This window comes from Schistocerca cancellata, chromosome 9 (genome assembly GCF_023864275.1).
Source record: "Schistocerca cancellata isolate TAMUIC-IGC-003103 chromosome 9, iqSchCanc2.1, whole genome shotgun sequence".
NCBI lineage: Eukaryota > Metazoa > Arthropoda > Insecta > Orthoptera > Acrididae > Schistocerca > Schistocerca cancellata.
Window position 1 is genome coordinate 249,270,843 of NC_064634.1, and position 14,290 is coordinate 249,285,132.

Here is a 14,290-nt window from a genome sequence, read left to right on the forward strand (position 1 = left end):
AGAATGTGGTGCACTTTTGTAAGCCAGTCATAGCTCATCTCATGTAATCTCGCCAGCCGATATTCAGAGCATAGAACATGTGATGTAGTCAGCCAACAGCAAAATCACTGTTAAGTAGCACGAACACACAAACAGGGGAAGTTGTTGTTGTTGTTGTTGTTGTTGTGGTCTTCAGTCCTGGGACTGATTTGACGCAGCTCTCCATGCTACTCTATCCTGTGTGAGCTGCTTCATCTTCCAGTACGTACTGCAGCCTACATCCTTCTGAATCTGCTTAGTGTATTCATCTCTTGGTCTCCCTCTACGATTTTTACCCTCCCTGCTGCCCTCCAATACTAAATTGGTGATCCCTTGATGCTTCATTTCCTAATCTAATTCCCTCAGCATCATCCGACTTAATTCGACTACATTCCATTATCCTTGATTTGCTTTTGTTGATGTTCATCTTATATCCTCCTTTCAAGATAATGTCCATTCTGTTCAACTGTTCATTCAAGTCCTTTGCTGTCTGTGACAGAATTACAATGTCATCGGCGAACCTTAAAGTTTTTATTTCTTCTCCATGGATTTTAATACCTACTCCGAATTTTTCTTTTGTTTCCTTTACTGCTTGCTCAATATACCGATTGAATAACATCGGGGAGAGGCTACAACCCTGTCTCACTCCCTTCCCAACCACTGCTTCCCTTTCATGTCCCTTGACTCTTATAACTGCCATCTGGTTTCTGTACCAATTGTAAATAGCCTTTTGCTCCCTGTATTTTACCCCTGCCACCTTTAGAATTTGGAAGAGAGTATTCCAGTCAACATTGTCGAAAGCTTTCTCTAAGTCTACAAATGCTAGAAACATAGGTTTGCCTTTTCTTAATCTAGCTTCTAAGATAAGTCATAGGGTCAGTATTGCCTCACGTTTTCAAATATTTCTATGGAATCCAACCTGATCTTCCCCGAGGTTGGCTTCTACCAGTTTTTCCATTTGTCTTAAATGAATTCGTGTTAGTATTTTGCAGCTGTGACTTATTAAACTGATAGTTTGGTAATTTTCACATCTGTCAACACCTGCTTTCTTTGGGATTTGAATTATTATATTCTCCTTGAAGTCTGAGGGTATTTCGCCTGTCTCATACATTTTGCTCACCAGATGGTAGAGTTTTGTCAGGACTGGCTCTCCCAAGGCTGTCAGTAGTTCTAATGGAATGTTGTCTACTCCCAGGACCTTGTTTCGACTTAGGTCTTTCAGTGCTCTGTCAAACTCTTCACGCAGTATCGTATCTCCCATTTCATCTTCATCTACATTCTCTTCCATTTCCATAACATTGCCTCAAGTACATCGCCCTTGTGTAGAACCTCTATATACTCCTTCCACATTTCTGCTTTCCCTTCATTGCTTAGAACTGGGTCTCCATCTGAGCTCTTGATATTCATACAAGTGGTTCTTTTTCCTCCAAAGGTTTCTTTAATTTTCCTGTAGCAGTATCTATCTTACCCCTAATGAGATAAGCCTCTACATCCTTACATTTGTCCTCTAGCCATCCCTGCTTAGCCATTTTGCACTCCCTGTCGATCTCATTTTTGAGACGTTTGTATTCCTTTTTGCCTGCTTCATTTATGGCATTTTTATATTTTCTCCTTTCATCAATTAAATCCAATATTTCTTCTGTTACCCAAGGATTTCTACTAGCCCTCGTCTTTTTACCTACTTGGTCGTCTGCTGCCTTCACTACTTCATCCCTCAAAGCTGCCCATTCTTGTTCTACTGTATTTCTTTCCCCCATTCCTGTCAATTGTTTCCTTATGCTCTGCCTGAAACTCTGTACAATCTCTGGTTCTTTCAGTTTATCCAGGTCCCATCTCCTTGAATTCCCACCTTTTTGCAGTTTCTTCAGTTTTAATCTCCAGTTCATAACCAATAGATTGTGGTCAGAGTCCACATCTGCCCCTGGAAATGCCTTACAATTTAAAACCTGGTTCCTAAATCTCTGTCTTACCATTATATAATCTATCTGATACCTTTTAGTATCTCCAGGATTCTTCCATGTATGCAACCTTCTTTGATGATTCTTAAACCAAGTATTAGCTATGATTAAGTTATGCTCTGCACAAAATTCTACCAGGCGGCTCCTCTTTCATTTCTTAGCCCCAATCCATATTCACCTACTATGTTTCCTTCTCTCCCTTTTCCTACTGACGAATTCCAGTCACCCATGACTATTAAATTTTCGTCTCCCTTCACTACCTGAATAATTTCTTTTTGCAGAATAATACTTCAACAATAAAACATAAATGAGAGAAAAAATGAAAATAACTTAAATTACAAATGAAATGTGCCTTATATGACAACACACTATGCTCATGCAAGCATCTGCCAACACCAAACTGTGTCAAAGACTTTAGGAAGACAATGCAATGCTTCATAACAACAAATTGCCTCCGATGATTGTGAAGTCACAACTGTTTACATTAGATTCATTCTAGCAGTTACTAGCGGGCTCATGCGCATGCACAGTTGAGTCGTATATGAGTAGTAGATTCTCCCACTTCTGGCTACAGGAATGTGGCTGATGGCTATGCAAGCAGTCACAGCAAGCAGCTAGATGCTACCAGGAAAAGGGGGGTGCCTAATACATAACCTTGAGGAAAAAAACTTGTTTCACAAAGCATTCAGCGCACGCTGGTCTATTGATTATTCATATGATTTTAAAACACATCCTTGTTGGTTTTTGAACATTTTTTTTATTTCTGAATGAATCATAAATTGATTTTTGAATGCATGCATAGTGTATGTGATGCCTGTGTCAGGAGAATCCTCGTCACATCTAGAAATAAACTTTCCACAGACAAAAGTGGACGGGGCTATATGAGCTGGGTGGAGTAAAGTCGAATGGATGGAACCCAAGTTCTAAGCAAAGAAGGGAAAGCAGAAAGGTGGAAGGAGTATATAGAGGGGCTATACAAGGGCGATGTACTTGAGGACAATATTATGGAAATGGAAGAGAATGTAGATGAAGATGAAATGGGAGATATGATATTGCGTGAAGAGTTTGACAGAGCATTGAAAGACCTAAGTCGAAACAAGGCCCCCGGAGTAGACAACATTCCATTAGAACTACTGACAACCTTGGGAGAGCCAGTCCTCACAAAACTCTACCATTTGGTGAGCAAGATGTATGAGACAGGCGAAATACCCTCAGACTTCAAGAAGAATACAATAATCCCAATCCCAAAGAAAGCAGGTGTTGACAGATGTGAAAATTACCGAACTATCAGTTTAATAAGTCACAGCTGCAAAATACTAACGCGAATTCTTTACAGACAAATGGAAAAACTGATAGAAGCCGACCTCGGTGAAGATCACCTTGGATTCCGTAGAAATGTTGGAACACGACTTATCTTAGAAGAAAGATTAAGGAAAGGCAAACCTACGTTTCTAGCATTTGTAGACTTAGAGAGAAAGCTTTTGACAATGTTGATTGGAATACTCTCTTTCAAATTCTGAAGGTGGCAGGGGTAAAATACAGAGAGCGAAAGGCTATTTACAATTTGTACAGAAACCAGATGGCAGTTATAAGAGTAGAGGGGTATGAAAGGGAAGCAGTGGTTGGGAAGGGAGTGAGACAGGGTTGTAGCCTGTCCCCGATGTTATTCAATCTGTATATTGAGCAAGCAATAAAGGAAACAAAAGAAAAGTTCAGAGTAGGTATTAAAATCCATGGATAAGAAATAAAAACTTTGAGGTTCGCCGATGACATTGTAATTCTGTCAGAGACAGCAAAGGACTTGGAAGAGCAGTTGAACGGAATGGACAGTGTCTTGAAAGGAGGATATAAGATGAACATCAACAAAAGCAAAACGAGGATAATGGAATGTAGTCGAATTAAGTTGGGTGATGCTGAGGGAATTAGATTAGGAAATGACACACTTCACTTAAAGTAGTAAAGGAGTTTGCTATTTGGGGAGCAAAATAACTGATGATGGTCGAAGTAGAGAGGATATAAAATGTAGACTGGCAATGGCAAGGAAAACATTTCTTAAGAAGAGAAATTTGTGAACATAGAGTATTGATTTAAGTGTCAAGAAGTCGTTTCTCAAAGTATTTGTATGGAGTGTAGCCGTGTATGGAAGTGAAACGTGGACAATAAATAGGTTAGACAAGAAGAGAATAGAAGCTTTCGATATGTGGTGTTACAGAAGAATGCTGAAGATTAGATGGGTTGATCACATAACTAATGAGGAGGTATTGAATAGAATTGGGGAGAAGAGGAGCTTGTGGCACAACTTGACTAGAAGAAGGGATTGGTTGGTAGGACATGTTCTGAGACATCGAGGGATCACCAATTTAGTATTGGAGGGCAGCGTGAAGGGTAAAAATCGTAGGGGGAGACCAAGAGATGAATACACTAAACAGATTCAGAAGGATGTAGGTTGCAGTAGGTACTGGGAGATGAACAAGCTTGCACAGGATAGAGTAGCATGGAGAGCTGCATCAAACCAGTCTCAGGACTGAAGACCACAACAACAACATTATTCTGCAGTCACGGGTACAGTAATATCCTTCATTTGAGTATTGGTTCTTACCAGTCAAAATTACAAAAATTTAACAGAAAACTAAAACAATGAAAATTCCCAGAATTCTAAAAAATTCCCTGGTTTTTCCCAGATCTCGCGGTTATTATGGGTCGTTTACACCCTGCTATACACCTGCTATCAACAACAGTAATGCCCTCCTTATCCTGTAGCCCTGAAGTTCACATTCAGTGCTGATCAGTCTGTGTAGGGTTTTGTTTTCTGATAGTGTTAGTTGTGTATTAACAGTGATACAAAGCAGTCCCATGGATATGTTTACTGATGCAGAGGTGGCTGATCATGCACCCTGTGTACGTATTCACTGGATGCAACAGAAGAGCAGCAAAATGACCCTATGCTCCACTGTTCCCGCACTGGCTGAAGCAATGTCATAGTGAATTTGCACTGTATAAAAGTTGGTGCATTACTCTATGTATTGTTTTGTATGTTTTGGTGAATGCAAACAGTCCTATTCACTGTTCATTATTATTTTGTAATGAGCTGCTACAGACCATGGGTTCCTTATACCAAAATACTCAGAAGATATCCCTGAACAACCTATGAAAGTTTGTTTAGTAAAGTTCTGGTTCACCCCGTGTAATTTTAATATACCAGAAAGGTTCGTTTCTATGTACAATCTTTCTATACACAATCTCCAATGGAAACATAAGTTTCATTCCAGGACAATCTCCTATACTTTATTTAAGATATTCACACCTATTTGTTTTCTTCATGGTGTGCAAATCTTCCATGTCAAATAGAATAAACATCTTGTAGGTTGGAAGACCAGAAGAGCTACTGGTTTAATAAAGCATTGTACTGGTTAATGATGTGTGTTGAGGTACTTAAAGATGGTATCGCTGTGAATGGTATTATTTTCCCCTTTCTTTTTCCATTTGTGAATAGTGTGTGGCATGTGAGAAACACAATTGTCATTAGTAATTCATATGAGCTCTAATTTTCTGATTTTCCTGTCATGGCCATTTTGGGAGATGTCTGTGGGAAGAAGTAACATGCTGCCAAACTCTTCTTAAAATGTATGCTCTTGTAATTTTACAAACAATCCTGTCAGACATGCTCAGTGCCTCTCTGGTAGCAACAGCCATGTTGCAACATACCCCATTTCTTTGCATCTTCTCTATCTCCTCATTTAATTCAACTTCATTAGCTAAGGTCGGTTAATGTGATCCTTCCATGTAGGGTCATTTTAGACCACAGATAATTTACTGCTGTGACAGTTTCCAGCATTTATAAAGTATAAATGCATGCCCCCGCCCTCCCCCCCAAATACACACATAGAGCAATGAGCTACAGACAAATGGTTGCTTGATGTGCTCTTTGACACTTTCTTGACATAATGATGATGATGATGAAGTCCCATGCTCCTTGACAGAGCGTAGGGGAACAATGCGGGAGACCCGCACCGCCGTACTAGGGAGGTCCTAGTGGAGGTGGTTTGCCATTGCCTTCCTCCGACTGTAATGGAGATAAATGATGATGATGAAGACGACACAACAACAACAACGTCATCTCAAGGCAGGTGAAAATCCCTGACCCCACCGGGAATCAAACCCGGGACCCCGTGCTCAGGAAGCGAGAATGCTACCGCAAGACCACGAGTTGCTGTCTCCTGACATAATAATTGCTTGTAAGGTTCTCAAGTATTGCATCAGATTATATTCCTTAAACCACACAATATTTCTACTAGGTGGCTGCTTGTCACTCTCAGGTGCAACTGAGGCTGACAATTTATATGGTGATTCACTGGAAAAGCACAAGTTCCAAGATATGTCATGATAATGTCATCACACAGGGTATTCACATCCGGACACCCTGCTGTAGAAATGAGCATGAGGGTCTGCAGCTTGCAGCTGTACTCCATGTGCTGAGTCCACAGATCATATCTCCAACAGGAGGATCCAAATGTCAACAAACTTATGTTGGCACTGTGGCTCTGTCTCTTGGTGTCTTGAATTTTCCAGTGAACTAGCTTATAAACTGGTAAGACACAATAGGCAGCCACAGTCACACCTGTAGATGATAAGCTGCCTCACACAAATATTGTGTTGTTTAGACAGTGTGATCTGAGGCTACACCTGAAAACCTTCCAAGCAAATAAGTGCCTTTCCACATTTTTTATTATTTTTTCCAGTGTGGAATTTCCATTACTTGAAAAAACTATAAAATTACAAAGGCACAGAATATTTGGTCATTACTTATCTTCAGGAGGTGAATTTCTGGCACTATTGATATATGCTCTTAAATGTGAAAAAGCATCTTGGCTTTCAGAACTATTAGTTCCTTCCTCCAGGGCTGCAGCCTTCCTCAACTTACACCTCTCACTTTCCTGAGATAGGCAGTAACAGCTCAGTGGGCTAGGTACAATTATTTCATGTCTAAATGTGTATCAACAATACTAGAATTTGCACGCCTGAAACAAAATATCAGCCAACCATTCTGATCTTTGTAATATAACTAGCAACTTCTGATTTAGGAAGCTACATCATATAGGTATGCAGTCAGCAAGATACAATTACGATACGTGAATATAATACTATATGGCTTTTACTGACTGAGTTCCTAAAACTACAGATTTTAATTACTCCACCTTAATTTTTGTTACAGAATATATCCTGCCATGGAATTGGAGTCCAACTGATGAAAGCTAGATCCATACCAGATAAATTGCTGGTATGTGTAGCAAGCACTTGCAACCTTTGGCTGAACTACAGACGAGATGACATTTTAAAATCTGGACCACTTCTTCACTCTCCTTTGCAACAATTCAAAAGACAAACACTTATTTGTGTATTGTATGGCGAGTTTCTTAGTTTGCTGCATCAATACAACAAACAAATAGATCTTTAACTGAAATACTGAACAATTTCTTTAACTATGTAGTGCAAAGTTATTGTCACAATAATTCAATAATTGCCACATACATTACACCCAATATTTAACAACAAAAACAATCAATTATTGATAAAATAATTTATTATTTATTAATTATTTATTAATTTATTAATTATTTATTAATTTATTAATTATTTATTAATTTATTAATTATTTATTAAAATTATTTATTACTTCCCATGATGTTGACCTCCACCTGTCCAATGGCCAGCTTCACACGTCCGTCCACATCAAACCCACCAGCAAGCAACAGTACCTCCACCTGCCACCCATTCCACATCAAACGGTCCCTTCCCTACAGCCTAGGTCTTCGTGGCAAACGAATCTGCTCCAGTCCGGAATCCCTGAACCATTACACCAACAACCTGACAACAGCTTTCGCATCCCACAACTACCCTCCCGACCTGGTACAGAAGCAAATAACCAGATCCACTTCCTCATCCTCTCAAACCCAGAACCTCCCACAGAAGAACCACAAAAGTGCCCCACTTGTGACAGGATACTTTCTGAGACTGGATCAGACTCTGAATGTGGCTCTCCAGCAGGGATACGACTTCCTCAAATCCTGCCCTGAAATGAGATCCATCCTTCATGAAATCCTCCCCACTCCACCAAGAGTGTCTTTCCGCCATCCACCTAACCTTCGTAACCTCTTAGTTCATCCCTATGAAATCCCCAAACCACCTTCCCTACCCTCTGGCTAATACCCTTGTAACCGCCCCCGGTGTAAAACCTGTCCCATGCACCCTCCCACCACCACCTACTCCAGTCCTGTAACCCGGAGGATGTACACGATCAAAGGCAGAGCCACGTGTGAAAGCACCCACGTGATCTACCAACTGACCTACCTACACTGTGATGCATTCTATGTGGGAATGACCAGCAACAAACTGTCCATTCGCATGAATGGACACAGGCAGACAGTGTTTGTTGGTAATGAGGATCACCCTGTGGCTAAACATGCCTTGGTGCACGGCCAGCACATCTTGGCACAGTGTTACACCGTCCGGGTTATCTGGATACTTCCCACTAACACCAACCTATACGAACTCCGGAGATGGGAACTTGCTCCTCAATATATCCTCTCTTCCCGTTATCCACCAGGCCTCGATCTCCGCTAATTTCAAGTTGCCGCCACTCATACCTCACCTGTCATTCAACAACATCTTTGCCTCTGCACTTCCGCCTCGACTGACATCTCTGCCCAAACTCTTTGCCTCTGTATGTCTGCTTGTGTGTGTGTGTGTGTGTGTGTGTGTGTGTGTGTGTGTGTGTGTGTGTGTGTGTGTGTGCGCGGGTGTGTGCCCGTCCTTTTTTCCCCCTAGGGTGGGTCTTTCCGCTCCCAGGATTGGGGTGGCTCCTTGCCCTCTCCCTTGAAGCCCGGATCCTTTCGTCTTTCCCTCTCCTTCCCTCTTTCCTGACGGGGCGGCCGTTGGTTGCGAAGGCTAGAATTTTGTGTGTGTGTTTGTGTGTCTGTCGGCGTGCCAGCACTTTCGTTTGGTGGGTCGCGTCATCTTTGTTTTTGGATATATTTTTCCTGCGTGGAATGTTTCCCTCTGTCATATATATATATATATAACAAAGATGATGTGACTTACCAAATGAAAGGTCGACAGACAGACAAACGAACACAAACATACACACAAAATTCAAGCTTTCGCAACAAACTGTTGCCTCATCAGGAAAGAGGGAAGGAGAGGGAAAGACGAAAGGATGTGGGTTTTAAGGGAGAGGGAAAGGAGTCATTCCAGTCCCGGGAGTGGAAAGACTTACCTTAGGGGGAAAAAGGGACGGGTATACACTCGCACACACACACATATCCCACACAAAAGGGAGGGAAGAGTTTGGGCTCTTTGCCTTTACAAATGTCTGCTTGTGTCTGTGTATATGCGGATGGATATGTGTGTATGTGTGCTAGTGTATACCTGTCCTTTTTTCCCCCTAAGGTAAGTCTTTCCGCTCCCGGGATTGGAATGACTCCTTACCCTCTCCCTTAAAACCCACATCCTTTTGTCTTTCCTTCTCCTTCCCTCTTTCCTGACGAGGCAACCGTTGGTTGCGAAAGCTAGAATTTTGTGTGTATGTTTGTGTTTGTTTGTGTGTCTATCGACCTGCCAGCGCTTTTGTTTGGTAAGTCTCATCATCTTTCTTTTTATATATATATATATATATATATATGTGTGTGTGTGTGTGTGTGTGTGTGTGTGTGTGTGTGTGTGTGTGTGTGTAATAGAGGGAAGCATTCCACGTGGGAGGGATATATCTGGGAACAAAGATGATGGGACTTGCCAAGTGGGAGTGCTGGAGGGTCGATGGACGCGCGGACAAGAGCAGGCATGCACGCAGGGTTCAGGCTTTCGCGGCAGACCGTTGCTTCGTCGTGGGGGAACGGTGGGATGTGGGTTTTGGGGGAGAGGGTGGGGAGTCGCGCATACGCGCATGTCCGTCCGCACATGCGCGGACACAGGCAGACATTTGTAAAAGCAGACATTTGCCTTTACAGGTGTCTGCTTGTGTCTGTGTGTGTACGGATGGATGTGTGTGTGTGTGCGGGTGTATGCCTGTCCTTTTTCCCCCTAGGGTGGGTCTTTCCGCTCCCGGGATTGGGGTGGCTCCTTGCCCTCTCCCTTGGGGCCCACATCCTTTCGTCTTTCCCTCTCCTTCCCTCTTTCCTGGTGGGGTGGCGGTTTGTTGCGAGAGCTTGAACTTTGTGTGTGTGTTTGTGTTTGTTTGTGTGTCTGTCGACCTGCCAGCACTTTTGTTTGGTAAGTCTCATCATCTTTGTTTTTATATATATGTATATATAAAAACAAAGATGATGTGACCTACCAAACGAAAGCGCTGGCACGTCGATAGATACACAAACAAACACAAACATACACACAAAATTCTAGCTTTCGCAACCAACGGTTGGCTCGTCAGGAAAGAGGGAAGGGGAGGGAAATACGAAAGGATTTGGGTTTTAAGGGAGAGGGTAAGGAGACATTCCAATCCCGGGAGCGGAAAGACTTACCTTAGGGGGAAAAAAGGACGGGTATACACTCGCGCACACACACACACACATATCCATCCACACATAAGAGACACAAGCAGACATATGTAAAGGCAAAAGCTGATAAGCTGAGCAGAACACACACATAGAAGACTGCTGTGATATGCAAGCTTTTGGAGCCAGTGTCTCCTTCGTCAGGCAGAAGTGTTGATGGGGAAGCAAGCACAGTGAAGGAAAAGGACTGGCGAAGTCTAGGAAAAGGGGTAGATTTTGGGAAAGTCACCCAGTACCACGGGTCATGGAAGACTTATCGTACGAGATGAGAAGAAAAAACTGATTGTTGGGGACGGCTTCGGACGAGATCTGAAACCCCAGAGCTTAAAGGTGGAAGACAGAATACTATGCAAGACAGAGATTACTACTAAAACATCGTGCATGAGTTAATAAGAATGAGTAAGCTAAGCGCATTGTATGTAATATAAGTGGGACGGGGTGGTGAAAAAGAGATGGGAAAGACGATGAAAGATGTAGAAAACTAAAACTGAGTGAAGCAAAGAGTAGTTACAGTGAAGAAAAGCTGAGATGGAAAAAAATTAACATAAACTGAGGCCAGGTGGGTGGCAAGAACAAAGAACATGTTGTAGCGCTAGTTCTGAGTTCTGCGGAGTTCTGAGAAACTGATGTCTGGGGGAAGAATCCAGATGGCGTGAAAGGTGAAACAGGCGCCGAGGTCACAAATGTCATGTTGTAGAGCACGCTCTGCAACAGGATATGGCGAGTTGCCAGTATATACCCCCTGCCAATGCCCATTCATCCTAGTTGATAATTTGGTGGTAGTCATGCCGGTGTATAAGGCTGAACAGGGCTTGGGTAATAGCTGGTACATGAATGTGTCATTTCGCAGGTCGCTCTCCCTTTGATAGTATATGTCTTGCCAGTTACAGGTCTATTATAGATGGTGGTAGGAGGGTGCATAGGGAAAGTCTTGCAGAGGAAATGGTCACAGGAGTGAGATGGGTGCAGAGGGAGCATAGAGTCTGACAAGAACATTGCAAAGACTGTGAGGGCGACAGAAAGCTATCCTAGGTGTGGTGGGCAAAATCTCAGACAGAATGGCTCTCATTTCAGGGCATGATTTTAGGAAATCCTGGCTCTGTCAAAGTAGCTGGTTAACGCATTCCAGACCAGGATAATATGGGTTCACCAATGGTGTGCTCCTAAGCTGTTTAGTGGAGCGATCAGCAGTACCAGGATTGGATGTGATGGCCCAGGAAATCTGCCTTTTAACTTGGCTGGTGGGGTAATTACATGCAGTGAAAGCTGAGGTGAGAATGCTGGTGTATTGCTGTAAAGAGTCTGCATCTGAATAAATATGTTTGCCTTGGATGCCAAAGCTGTATGAGAGGGAATGTTTGACATGGAAAGGATGGCAACTGTCAAAATGTAAGTTCTGTTGTTTGTTGGTAGGTTTAATGTGGACAGCAGTGTGTAGCTGACCTTCAGTGCAGATGAGATCAACATCAAGGAAAGTGGCATGGGATTCAGAAATTTAATTGCGAGAAGGAATTCAGATATTCCAGGACTTTTGGCAGGTCAGCCTCACTATGAGTGCATATGATAAAGATGTCATCAATGTATCTAAACCAAAACAGGGGCTGAAGACTTATGGATCCCAGGAAAGCCCCTTCCAAGTGACCCATCACAAGGTTGTCATAGGAAGGAGTTATCCTGGTTCCCATGGCTATGCCCCTGATCCGTTTGTACAAGTTGTACAACTTTACTTCCATCATTTTTTCCCCAACATTTGAGGCTTTAATGAAACAAACTGGTTACACATGTATCATTCAAAGCACGTTACATCGCTGGCCACTACTTTCTCCCATCTTTTAGGCAGTGTACGAATCCCATGTTGAAAAAATTTTTCATCTTCTGAATCGATCCACGAATCGATCAAATTTGTGACTGATCTAAACAGGTGATAACCAGAAAGAGCAATGTCTGGAGAAAATGGCAGGTGGGGTAGGACTTCCCATTTTAACATTTCCAATTACGTTTTTATCTCTTTTTCAATGTGGGGTCGAGCGTTGTTGTGCTGCAAAATCACTTTATCGTGCCTCTTGCTGTATTGCAGCTGTTTGTCTTTTAATATTCTGCTTAAACAAATTAATTGCATTTGTTAACGAATACCTGTGATTGTTTCACTTGGTTTTAACACCACATAGTACATGACGGTAAGCTGGTCCCACCAAATGCAGAGCATGATCTTGGAGCCATGAATATTCGGTTTGGCCATTACGCATGAACATGGCCAGGATATCCCCATGATTATTTGCATTTATGGCTATCATAACGAGCCCATTTTTCATCCCTGGTCACAATGCGATGCAGAAATCCCTTCCGTTTTTGCTTCTGAAGCAACTGTTCACAAACACACAAATGCTGTTCAACATCTCTTGGTTTCAGCTAACACAGGACCCAAATTCCTTGTTTCTGAATCATGCCTATAGCCTTGAGACGTTTTGAAATGGCTTGCTGTGTCACTCCCACTAATCGTGCCAATTCTTCTTGAGTTTGATGTGAGTCTTCACTCAGCAATGTCTCCAATTCTGCATCATCGAAAACATTCTCTCTTCCACCACTATCCCGGTCTATGAAGTTAAAATCACCATTCTTGAAGTGTTGAAATCATTAATGGCACGTTCTTTCACTAATAGCATCCTTACCATACATACTTGAGAGCATTTGATGAGACTCAGCAGCTGTTTTTTTCATATTGAAACAAAACAGTAACACCTCCCACAAATGACAAGAATTGGGCTCATAAACTGACATTTTCAATCAAGAACAACTTTATGATGCAGACGCAAATTGACTGATGTTTGAATGAGGTTATGTTGACCGAGGTCCAAGATAACTGCCTGACATCTGCGATCTGTTTCTTTCGACCGCTACTTACCGTTGTCACCACCTATCGGCAAATGGCGGAAGCAAAGTTGTACACCTTGTATGTCTGCCCATCAAAGGCGAAGTAGTTGTTGGTAAGTATAAAGTTGATTAAGGTGAGTAGGAAGGACATCATAGGTTTCCTTGATGTTGATCTTGTCCTCACCAAAGACCAGCTATGCACTTCCGTCCACATTAAACCTACCAACAAACAACAATATGTACATTTTGACAGTTTTCATCCTTTCCGTTTCAAACGTTCCCTCCCATACAGCCTTACCATCCTAGGCAAACGTATTTGTTCGGATGCAGGCTCTTTACAGCAATACACCAGCATTCTCTCCTCAGCCTTCACTGCATGTAATTACCCCGCCAGCCTAATTAAAAAGAAGATTTCCTGGGCCATCACATCCAATTCTGGTACTGCTGATCCCTCCACTAAACACCTTTGGAGTACACCATTGGTAACTCAGTATTATCCTGGTCTGTAATGGGTTAATCAGCTACTTCGACAGACCCATGATTTCCTAAAATCATGCCCTGAAATGAGATCCATTCTGTCTGAGATTTCGCCCACCACACCTAGAATAGCTTTTTGTCACCTTCCCAATCTCTGCAATATTCTTGTCAGAATCTATGCTTCCTCTGCACCTTACCTTATGGCACCTTACCTTATGGCTCCTACCCCTGTGACTGTCCCTGTTGCAAGACTTGCCATACCCTATGCACCCTCCTACCACCACCTATAATAGCCCTGTAACCGGCAAAACATATACTATGAAAGGGAGAGCCACCTGTGAAATGACACATCATATACCAGCTATTATCCAAACACTCTTCAGCCTTCTACACCAGCATGATTACCACCACATTATAAAT

General features: G+C 42.3%; 1 protein-coding gene across 1 annotated transcript in view; it reads right to left on the bottom strand.

Moving 5' to 3' along the window:
• Window positions 1–14,290, bottom strand: part of LOC126100186 (small G protein signaling modulator 1-like) — a 292,492-nt gene that overhangs the window by 98,571 nt on the left and 179,631 nt on the right. The gene's annotated exons all lie outside the window — the stretch shown is intronic.